This window comes from Pogona vitticeps, chromosome 4, assembly GCF_051106095.1.
Source record: "Pogona vitticeps strain Pit_001003342236 chromosome 4, PviZW2.1, whole genome shotgun sequence".
NCBI lineage: Eukaryota > Metazoa > Chordata > Lepidosauria > Squamata > Agamidae > Pogona > Pogona vitticeps.
The window spans coordinates 235,154,013-235,165,565 of NC_135786.1; the positions used below are offsets into that span (position 1 = coordinate 235,154,013).

At 46.0% G+C, this 11,553-nt stretch overlaps 1 protein-coding gene across 1 annotated transcript in view; it reads right to left on the bottom strand.

The window, feature by feature from the left end:
* The window catches only part of GPR20 (G protein-coupled receptor 20), a 32,765-nt gene extending 21,755 nt beyond the window's left edge, over positions 1–11,010 (bottom strand). The window contains exon 1 of the mRNA XM_020804556.3: positions 10,917–11,010. The gene's annotated coding sequence lies outside the window, so the exon portion shown is untranslated. The remainder of the gene's footprint in view (positions 1–10,916) is intronic.
* Positions 11,011–11,553: the final 543 nt, after the last annotated feature.

Genomic DNA, 11,553 nt, shown 5'->3' on the forward strand with positions numbered 1-11,553 from the left:
CCGTAGGCTTCCCAGGGCAAAAAGGGAGCCTCGGGGAGCCTTGAACCCTCAAAAGGAACTTCGAGTTCATTGAAATTCAGTTCTACAGAACATGGCTGATATTCCTTATCTTGCTTCTGCTGGTGCAAAATTATCCAGTAGAATCTCCCCCCCCCATTGTATCAGGGAATTCCACATAATGACTGGGATCCCATTGGATCAAATTTGCATAAATTGCTGCAGCTAATTGTGGCTAGCTGACAAAGTGCAGGGACACATCTCAGTTATGCAATGGGTGGCATGACTAGACATGCATCTCGGCATCTCATCCTTTAGGCACAATTAGCTACGCCAAACTATGCAGACCTTATGTGAACACCCAGAGGATTCTGGCTAACATGGAAGTGGTAGCCTTAGTGGGATTCTTTTCCCACATGGTCTGACGTCTGGGATTTTCATCAGTCATATTTTGAATCTTTATGTATGCTCAAGATATTCAAGCAAATGCTATTTTAGGCTGCATTAGTATAGTTTCCAAATCCCGCGAGGTGCAAGACCCCCCCTCTATACAGCACTGGTTGGGCCTCACCTTGAGTCTTGTGTCCAGTTCTCGACACCACACTTCAAGAAGGATGCTAACAAATTAGAACAAGTTCAGAGGATGTTGACATGGATTATCAGGGGGCTGGAAACCAAGCCTTAGGAGGAAAGGCTGATAGAACTGGGCATGTTTAGCCTGGAGAAAAGAAGGCTGAGGGGACATAGGATAGTGCTTTTCAAATACTTGAAAGATAGTCATACATAAGAGGGACAGGATCTGTTCTTGATCATCCCGGAATACTGGACATGCAACAATGGGCTCAAGTTAAAGGAAGCCAGATTTTGGCTAAATATCAGGAAAAACTTCCTGACTGTTAGAGCAGTATGACAATGGGACCAATGACCTCGGGAGTTGGTGAGCGCTCCAACACTGGAGGCCTTCGAGAAAATCTTAGATAATCACCTGGCAGAGATGCTTTGATTGTATTCCTGCATTGAGCAGGGGGTTGGACTTGATGGCCTTGTAGGCCCCTTCCAACGTCACTTTTCTTTGATTCTATTCAAAAGTAAGCTCCTTCACTTACTCCCCCATACTCGTGAGTAAGATTGCCATGGTATGGTATTATGACTGAATCTTCCTCTTCTCACTGCAAATCAGATGATTTCCTCCCTGTATCACTCAACCACACCCACTGTTAGCTGCTTTTCAGCACGCAGGACAGGGTGTATGTGATGCTCCCTTGCGGCCCATCTTCTCCTTGCTGTTTTTCAGAAAGAACTTTTGTGCCCAGCGACAAACAGCTGCAAAGTTTCAGGCTCGGGTTTGAGATGCTGCCAAACGAAAGCTGGATTCCCAGGCTTGGAGGGCTCTTTGTTGACCGATGCCAGGTCTGGGAGAGGAGACATCTCATGATCTTCCCCGTGGCTCCCGACGCCAGATGGGAACTGCCCAAGGAGTGGAAAGGAACCACCGTTGGAGCACGGCTGCAAGCAGTAAAAGTTTTCCGAAGAAATTACAGAGCAGGCTTAAAATAAGTGCACAGCTGTACCAAACAGTGTGTTGGAAATGTCCCAAGTATCCGACTGGGGAGAGATCTGGGTGCAAATCATCCCTCCCTCCGTCAACTGCTTCGAAAGACTAGGTGGCCTTAGGTGAATGCTTAAAAATTAATGAATTCATGAAATTAGAGTGCGATTCAATTTATTTATTTTTAATGTTTAACTTTTTAATGTTTAAATTTTATCCTTTTAAATCTCATGAGCTGCCTTGGGTCCCTTTACCGGAAGAAAGACAGACTATAAATAAAACAAACACATAATAAATTGAAGAAACTAAACTAAACCTATCCAACAAGTTTGTTGTGGAGATAAAATAAGGATGGAGAGAGAACAAGGAGGCTCCTAGAAATAAAAGATATGAGATAGCATCCACATATGGTAAGGATGTCTGTTTGCTTGTCTAAGAATCTTGCTTGTGCTGAGCTCTCTTCTGTGATTGGTCACTGGGCGATATACACGGGCCTAATTTGCACAGGCCATCGGTGAGGCATATACCCTCATAAATCCTTCTATAGGCGGAAAAATGGGGATATAAAATATGTCCCCCTTTCTCTTGATTTCATCCCAAGTCTCTATGTCTCTACAGCCTGGGCTGGATGTAACTAATGATCCTCTAGATCAGTGGTCCCCAACCATGGGCCTCCAGATGTTCTTGGGCTTCAACTCCCAGAAATCCTGGCCAGCAGGTGGTGAAGCTTTCTGGGAGTTATAGTCCAAGAACATCTGGAGGCCCAAGATTGGGGACCATTGCTCTAGATGTTTCAGACTCCAACTTCCAGAAGTCCAAGCCATTGTGGCCGATGGAAAGGAAATGAGTGTTGGAGTGGGGATCCAAAAGAGGGCTCACGGTTCTCCACCGTCATACTGCAATTTTCCATGGGTTTTCCATTGCTTCCACCCCACATCTCCATAGCTTAAAAAAGAGAGATGGGAACAGTGTAGTACTGTTGGAAGGTGGGTTGTAATTCAGGATCATGGCTGGTCCTGCTATGGTTTTCCACGAGGTTCCCTACTCTCTTTTCTTGAATAAAGATGATATGATCACATAAATTCATGCTCCAGAACATCTTGGCTGGATTGCTGTAGTGTTTTATTCCAGGGACTGCCCTTGGAGATTGTCTAGAAAGTGCAGCTGATTCAAAATACTGCAGTGCTGCATACCTGTTCTGCCAATCCTTAAACAGAGCTTCATTGGCCAGCAGTTTACTTTACAGATCCAGTTTAAGATGCTGGGATTGGTTATTAAAACCCTAAACAGCCTCGGACGCATTTGCCTGAAGTATCTATCACTTGGTCTACATTTGAGAAGGGCAATTTGGTGCCTTCCATGTATTTAGTAATACAGTTCCCACAATTTCTGCCCATTCTACATGATAGCTGGTTATGATGGAACTTGTAGTCAAAAAAGAAAGTCTGGAGGGCACCATATTGCTGACTGGTATTCTACACAAACTTGCTTCCTTGTTAAGGACCTTCTTTGGAAGTCCTTCTCCGCGTGCCCCTCGCTCCTGAAATTCATTGTAAAGAAATTTCTCTTTGAAGCCTTCCAATTGGTGACACATCCCCAGTCCAGATAACCAGGGCAATAAAGGCTTTTTATAGCTTTGGCTTTTCCCCATTGGGGCGGAAATGACTTCTCATGGGTAGCTGCAATTTGTCTGCTGCTTCTAGTGAAGTTTTTAATTTTAATTCTTAAAAAAAAATGTTAAGAACTAATTTTAATGTGTCATTCTCCAACCATCACTCCATTGCATGGAGACAAAGGTTGCAAAGAGCAATAAGGACCGAAAACACACAATGGGATATATAATCTATAGGCTTAAATCCAATTTCGAAACAAGTTCTGATCAGAGATGAGCAGGAAACACAACTCTGGCAGTTCATCCATCCCAGTTTGCTTACCAGCTAAACAGGTGTTTGGGGTTTTCAAGCCCCGCCCCCTCTGGCAGTTCCCCACTCAGAGGCCACACCTGGAGGAGGCGGGGCAGGAACACTGGGGTGCCGCCTCTGAGCCGGTGCCCACCTGTTGGCCGGTAAACGGACCAGGATGAACCCCTGAACCGGCGATTCGCGTCCATCTCTAGTTCTGACAAATGTGAAATTTAACTATCTACATTGTCTTTTGAAATGTTTTTAAACAGAGCTTAGAAAAGCTTCTTTTTTTAAAAAAAAATATCTGGCAAGCATGAATTTTGGGAGTTACTGTCAAAATGTAACTTTTCTAAGAGAAAGTCAATTTTTAGACCATTTTTAACCTTTAGGGATGAAATCTGCAGAAAGCACAAACGATTGGTTCTTTTGACTTGTGTTCTTATGGCTCTGCAGGATCTTAGGGAGATGTTGCTTCCTTCATCTACTCCCCTGGTGAGGCTTTTCAAAGCTGAAGTGAAATCTGGGACTTTTTCCATGCCGTTGACACTTAGCACCTACCCCACCCTATTAGCCAAAAACGGGGAGCAGATGCCAGGAGAACGACTGGCCTGTCATTGACTCGCCGACCTCGGTTTCCTCTTGCACCCATTGTTAGACAGGTATTCTCAGGGATCCCCCTTCCTCAGTTTGACCTCCTCTCATTTATTTGTAAAGAACAGGCATACTCTCTCTCCCTCGCTGTCTCGTCTCCTGAATCAGGTGTCTAATTAGGATTTAGGCTTTTACTGTTTTGAATGTAAGTGAAGCCAAAGATGGGGAGTGCAGTTCCCCACGGTGCCTTCCTGTGAGTAGAGCCAGCCAGGGTGCACAGTCCCAGGGCTCCCCCAGAAGAAGGGAAAGGTAAACCACTTCTGTGTATTCTCTGCCCTGAAAAGGGGGTCACCCTAAGTCAGATTGACTTACCGGCACACAATGATGCCGCTGTGACCGACTAGAATAGGGCCTTGACACTAATGGGAGCAGGATACAAATTGAATGGATGAACGAACGAACGAACAAGCGAACAAACAAATAAATTATTATGATGATGGTCCTCTTGATTTTAACTATTTCAATAACAGCTTCATGATTCAATTTTAACTGCCCTCTCCTGCTTTATTGTGGGTGTGCAGCCGGTCTGATCCCTCACACATGGAGATTGAACCTACTCTGCGACAGAGAAAAGCACTTTATCTCCTCCTCACGTGCTGTGAGCATTCACACAAAAAATTATGCACGCAACCTTCAGAAGCCTCTAGCAGAACTACTTCTCCACCATCTCCAAACTCTGATGTTTTTTTAGTGGGGGATGCTCAGAACAAAGCACAGCATTTTCTGCCTCCAAAGGACATGTTCTTCCACTGAGCTAAGGACGCACTCAAAGCTTGAAGAGGTGCAGGGAGTTTGAAAAGCTCATGTCTGGTTTTTGGCGTCCTTCTAATGCAACCTTTTGCTTGTTGTTATCTAAAGCCCGAGTTATCTTCTGCTACCTTCAGAAGACTCTCTGGAAAATACCCTGATGCTGGGAAAGTGTGAAGGCAAGAGGAGAAGGGGATGAGAGAGGATGAGATGGCTGGGCAGTGTCATTGAAGCGACCAACGTGAACTTGACCCAACTCCGGGAGGCAGTGGAAGACAGGAGGGCCTGGCGTGCTCTGGTCCATGGGGGTCACGAAGAGTCGGACATGACTGAACGACTAAACAACAATTTTGATCTCAGTGATGGTAGGCGAAGACTGAGGTTTCCAAACCTGGGGCCTCAGAAGGACTTACAAATCCCAGCAAATCTGGGCTTTGGCTGTGCCAGCTAGGACTTCTGGCAGTCGTAACTCCAAAATAGATCAAACCTCAAATATGGGTACCAGATGGGTAAGAACTCACAGGGAAGTGGTTCAATTACTGCTTTTCTCTTGGATCCAGGGGCTTTCCTCTCTCGTTTGTAGGCCCTGAGAGAGAGAGAGAGAGAGAGAGAGAGAGAGAGAGAGAGAGAGAGAGAGAGAGAGAGAGAGAGAGAGAGAGAGAGAGAGAGCATCTCTCTCTCAGGGGTGAGCCCATGATTTGGGACGCCACTGCACACTTTCCTGATGGCAATGGGACTGTGGCAGCATGGTGTTCCCCATCATCAGTCTTGAGGTAATCCAAGCAGAAGAGTGGAAAGTCAAACAGGCAGGTGAAGAAGTGTTGAAGTCAATTAGTCAAGAGTCACTGGTTTCTGATTCGGTGGTGGCCGGTGCTCACTGGAGGTGGTGGGGCAAGAAGGCATGGCAGCCAACTGGTCCATGGGGGTCACGGTTAAAGCCGGGGAAGAACTCCCTGCTATTTCTTGCTGCTCCTTCCCATTTTTCTCCCCATGAAATGTGTGAGGCTGTGAATTCAGCTGGAGGGGGAACATTGGTAGGGCCACAATCCCTCTGTCTCTAATAAAGTGTAGTGGGCCAGCACCCAATTTCTCTTAACATAGGTATTTATTCCGATGGGCTAAAAGCTTGGAATAAAGAGCTATATGTCTATCATCTGATGGCAGCATAATCATCAGATGATGGACGTAACCTAGCTATTGCTATCAATCTTCGTAAGACTCCTGGGTGAGTCAGTTCTTCTTATCAGGATCTGACACCCTAATGGACTTGCTGCCACCTATCAAAACTGTAGGGACCGTACATGTTTGCATAGGAATATTTTCCTTTCACCTTTTGCACCTCAACCAGAAAAACAGGCTGATATTCCAGGAAACCCTCCGGATCACCCTGGAAAAAACGGCTCCGTCGATGGATTGCTTCCTTTCTAAACTATTTATTTTAAGGTTTTCAAACACTGCAAGCGACAGCTCCGTTCAATGTACACTGGAACAGCTGAAACATATGCCTTCATTCACAAGAATAGTGTAAACAAAAAAAGGGAGCATGCTGTTGAAGAAAAGTTAAGGAGATTAAAGAAAGAAAGACTCCAGCAGACACTCTACCCTAATAGGAAAGCAGAAATCCTGTTAGCCAACTGCTTGGAACTGAAAATGGTGTTGGAGGAAAGGGTTTCTTGGTGGGCAGCATCTCAACCCTCATGAGTTCAGGGCCAAGGTCTAGGGTGCTGCATCATGGAGGAAGGGCAGGCAATGTGTCACAAGAAGGTTCATGAGTTACAATGCCAGTGCTCCACTCCTTGCTTTGCTCCAGATAACATGATGGACCCCACCTCTGTGTGCTAAAAAAAAAAGAAGGGGAGGGAAGGAACTGGGTAGGGAGCTGGAGGGGATATGCTTTTGGTGCTGTCATGTCATGTGGAGCAATAGAAACACCTGCTCTCTAAGTCTTGGGTCTCAGGTGTTCTCGGACGGCAGCTTCCAGAACTCCTGGCCAGCACAGCTCGTGGTGAAGGGTTCTGGGAGTTTTAGTTCAAGAACACCTGGGAAACCAAGGTTGAGAACCATGGTTCTAGGGAAGTTGAGAAGTCACCAGAGAAATTATCTGCGTCTTTTATAACCACCAGTCCCTTGTTGTGTGGTGGAGATGGTGATGGCCGTGGGGTGTGTGCTCCCCTTCGCAAAAATTATGGAGATCTTATTGATTAAAAAATGGCTCCCCTTTCCTAGCTCTTATTTGTAGAGAAGGACCCTCTCAAAGGACTTGGAAAACCCTCGCTAACATTTCCCATCAAGTCAAAACAACCTGAGGTGGGACCCCATAGGCAGGTCGTCGCTCACATTCTGAACCGCTTCTGCCGTGGTCCAGTGAGAGCTATCTCCTGGGGATCAAACAGTGTACTGGGAATAGTGCTCCAGACCATGTCCAAGCGGGACCTTTGTGGTCCCCCTCCGTAGGGCTTCTGCTTTTGTGGGCCAAGTTGGTATGATTCTCCAACGGACGGAAGGTTTGCTTTAAAGGAAATTGCTCCCAGCAAAATGATCCTTTCCAGTGCATCCAGATGCACACTTTTCTCATTGTTTGATTGCAGTCTGAGCTGATGGGACTGAACCATTTAGCACGCAGTCTTTACATGCCTAGAACGGGGTCATATCCTCGTCTATCTTACTCCCTTTCCCTTTTCCTACCAACTACCTTTACCCCTTCTCTTCCTCTCTCCCACTCCTTTTCCCTTTCTGTGGACACGACACTTTGAGAAGAATTCAGACAAACCAGAAGTTCAAAGGAGGCCAACAAGGATGGTCGGGGGACTGAGAACCAAGCCCTAGGAAGAAAGACTGAAAGAACAGGGCCCGTTTAGCCTTGAGAAAAGAAGATTGAGGGGAGATAGGATAGCACTTTTCAAATACTTGATCATCCCAGAGTGTAGGACACGCAACAATGGGGTCAGGTTGTAGGAAGCCAGATTTAGGCTGAATAATGAATAATGAATTAGAGTGGTCTAATATGACCAGATAGGTGGGATAGAAATAAAATAAATAAATAAATAAATAAATAAATATCAAAAAAAAAGTTTGTAACAGTTAGAGCAGTATGACAATGGAACCAATTACCTTGGAAGGTGGTGAGGGCTCCAATGCTGGGGGCATTCAGGAGTTAATTGGACAAGCACCTGCTGGATATACTTTACTTTGAATTCCTGCACCGATAATAAGTGAGCCACTTCACAGTATCGTCAAATTGAACTCTGCTCCTTGATGGAAAGGCAGAAGTGAATTTCTTTTAAAATGTTGTAATAGAACATCACTGATGTGCTACATCAGTTATAAAATAAAAAAGAACAAAATACACATTTGTCCTTTAAGACAAGGCAAAGAAAAGATTAAAAAAATGCAAAACTGATGCAATGCATCAGCAATTTCCCATTATTCCAATGGTCTGTTATAAATTCACTTCCCCTGCTCCTCCATGGAGGAGCAGAGGAAGCTGATTGATTTGCCAATATTCTAAAGTGGCTCACTTATGAAGCCACTTCATGATTTTGGCCAATTCAAACAGAAAGGCTTGCTTTGGATAAGTTCCAGGGATCACATGCACTGGACCCGATCCAAACCAGAGTGATTGCAACTCCGCCGAAAAAGTAGACATCCTGACAGAGGCTCAGAAAAGTACAGATAGGATTGCTTGGGGCCGGGAAGGGAGGGGGGTGTCGGTGTGCTGGTTTGCTCTAACAGAGATGTTGTCTGATTGCCATCTTTAGGAATGAACCAATGTCTCCACAGTGGAACAAACAGCAGGTTCAATGCTGATTTAGTCAGCCTTGAAGTTTGAAAGAAAAAGCTTGCTGCTTGTGTAAGCAGGGGGAAGAAGAGAGAGGGAACAAAACAACAATATCTTCCCACTCTCTTCCCCGAGAATTAATTCCTCATAGTTTCCCATCATGGGAGACTTAACTAGTTCCATGCTGGACCTGAGGGGGCCAGATGGTGAGTGTAGAAACCCTCCCCAGAGAAAATGGCTCAAAGTTCTGTGTAGGGGAAACGGAACTCGCTAGTGGCTTCAGTGTGACCGTGAAGTGGGAGTGGTTCAGATAAATTGTTCCTTGTGTAGGCAGAATGTGTGAAGGGTGCTGCACCACTGATTCATCCTATAGACAACTCTACACCCTTTGTGCCTTTGGGGGGTGTCAGGAGGGGGCTATCATTTGCAGGACACAACGGAGAAACTCCGTAGAGGCAGGGGGATGCTGTTGTGCACAAAGACACACAAACACACCTCTACACACACATGAATGTAGGATCTTGGAGGGCCCCACTCACAAATGATAAAGTTATTGGGGGGGGGTTAGGAGGACTGGGGTTGCTGGGGGCCCATGTCTGGGCTTCTGGAGGCCACGCACAACCTTTGGGCCTCAGATCGCTAGAGGCATGGATCCGTGTAGTGTCAACGCAGCGAGCACCGTTGCTCCCTGTGAACGGCGAGGCTGATTGCGCCGAGGTTCCCCTTGATGCAGAGGAGCAAGACCTCGGGGGTGGTGGGTGGTGGTGTAACAAAGGTGCTCATATTAAATGGAGGGCAAGACTCCTCTGCCCCTGAGCCATGCGAAAGAGGAGATTTTAGCGGGTGGCATGTGTGTTTTGTGGGCACTGCGTTGGCAATGGGAGGCTGCTGCGTTGGCAGTGGGCTGTGCATGGCCAGGCCATGAAACTCTGTGTATGCATTATTCCATGCATTACTTCCAAGCACTGAAGGGATGTGGGTGCCCCTGCTCATTTGTCTGAGGCCAGTAAAATGAGTATCCAGCTCGTTTTATTGGGTGGCGGCTGCACCAATTGTGTAGCCTGCATAATTTAATTGCAAATCACCCAGACAGGGCGTTTAAGCGCTATGGGGCGGTCTATAAGCAGCACGCTTTGCTTTTTGTTGTTATTGTGCATCCCGTCTCATCAGGAACGGATCAAAAATGACAATAAAGAAGTTCAAAGCCCTCCCTGTTGTGTTTTTTCCCCCAATAACAGCAACTGTGACTGATTGCACCAATAATAGAATTAAGCCGGCCAAGTTTCTGAGTCATTGAGAAGCTTCAGACATGCTTATGCGAATGCTACCGGATCCCCAAAACTTTCTCTCTTTGCACCTGTCTGTCAGTTTTGCGCGCGCGCGCGCACACACACACACACACACACACACGCACGCACGCACGCACGCACGCACACACACACACACACCGTTTTGGCATGTTTCCGAGAACCTCCTGGCACCTGATTAGCACTATGTGTCTTTTTCTGGATCACAAAAAGAGGGCATGAACCCATTGCAGCCCCCCAACTCTTCACAAGTCTGGTTTAAGTCGAAGTCATCATTGGGAATACAGGTTTTGACATGCCAACATTCAGCCCTGTTTTAAATCCTATTTTAAATCCTGTTTCATTAGACACATAACCCAGAATATGATGGTCGTCATTCACACTGTGTCACCTATCTAAATTCCTTGGTTCTCGTGAACAAGCACAAATGGCATAGCCCTGTTAGCCATCGTCAGTTGTGTTAGCCGTTCATGATCAAAGCACACACACACAAAATTCCCTTTTCAGACTCGAGCATAGCGGGGGGGATTCTGAGAGATGTCATCCAGAAAGAGAATCCCCTCCCCACGCTCAGTCCACAATCTTCTTTAACACCCCTCCCTCTTCCTCACCCGAAGAAACGTGTTCTTTTGTGGCGGTACCTTTGAATTTAGCAATCGCTCTTATCACCATTTGACCCAGGAATCGTGGAAGAAGCTCTCATGATTTTTCTCCCCATTGCTCTTTCTTAAGCTTCTTCCCCACAGTTTGATCTCCAACGACTCTTGCCTCTTTTCAGAGATGTGTAATTCTCCGGGGACCCATTGAACACACCATATACTTAATGGAAGAACAACGGCGTGTGGCTGTCACATGTCAAAGCCTTCTTCCTAGCACATGTTCTCTTATCTCTAAAAGGTGACTATTCCCAGGGAGTCTTCCTTCCTCCCTTCCCTCTCACACAAACGTCTGCACTCCTTTGTTTTGTCCAGCAAAGGCCTTACCTGTCTCTTCTGCTTGGCTGAGAAACCCCAGCTGTTCCTTCCAGAGCACCAACTCGGCCTCCAGCGGTCTCTTCCCTTACTCCAGAATGCTCCCTTGATGCTCCGGCAGGCAGGCTTCGTTGGTTTACTTTGACGTTGACGTCAGCGTCCTTTTCTGAGCATCCAAAAAAACTTTGGCAAGAGGCAGGAAGGGAGGTCTAAAGATGCCTGCTTTTAGAACGGTCTTTGTGACGGGCGATCTTGGGTGGTGTGGGGGCGTCTGTCCAGTAAACTGTGTGTAATATCCCATGCATGGGTGTTGTTTATTGATTGCCCATTTGTTCTCGCTGTGTGAGGAAATCAAAAGAGGGGATTCTCGGGGGTTTGGTGGGAACATTCCAGAAACTGGCCAACTCCAGTGTTCTCCTTGCCGGCGGGGCTCGTAATGTTAACAATCAAAGAGCATCGCATCATTATTCCTTCTTTATTTATTATTATTATTCAGAGGTTGGAGCTGATGGTTTGATTTTTTAACCCAGACAATGTGAAGATATTTTGGTTAAAATGTGGTCAACTCAACTCAATTTTTATTTAAACTTAAATCTTTGCATTTAAGTTTAGAAATTCTTGGAACCTACATTCTGTTTACATTGAATCG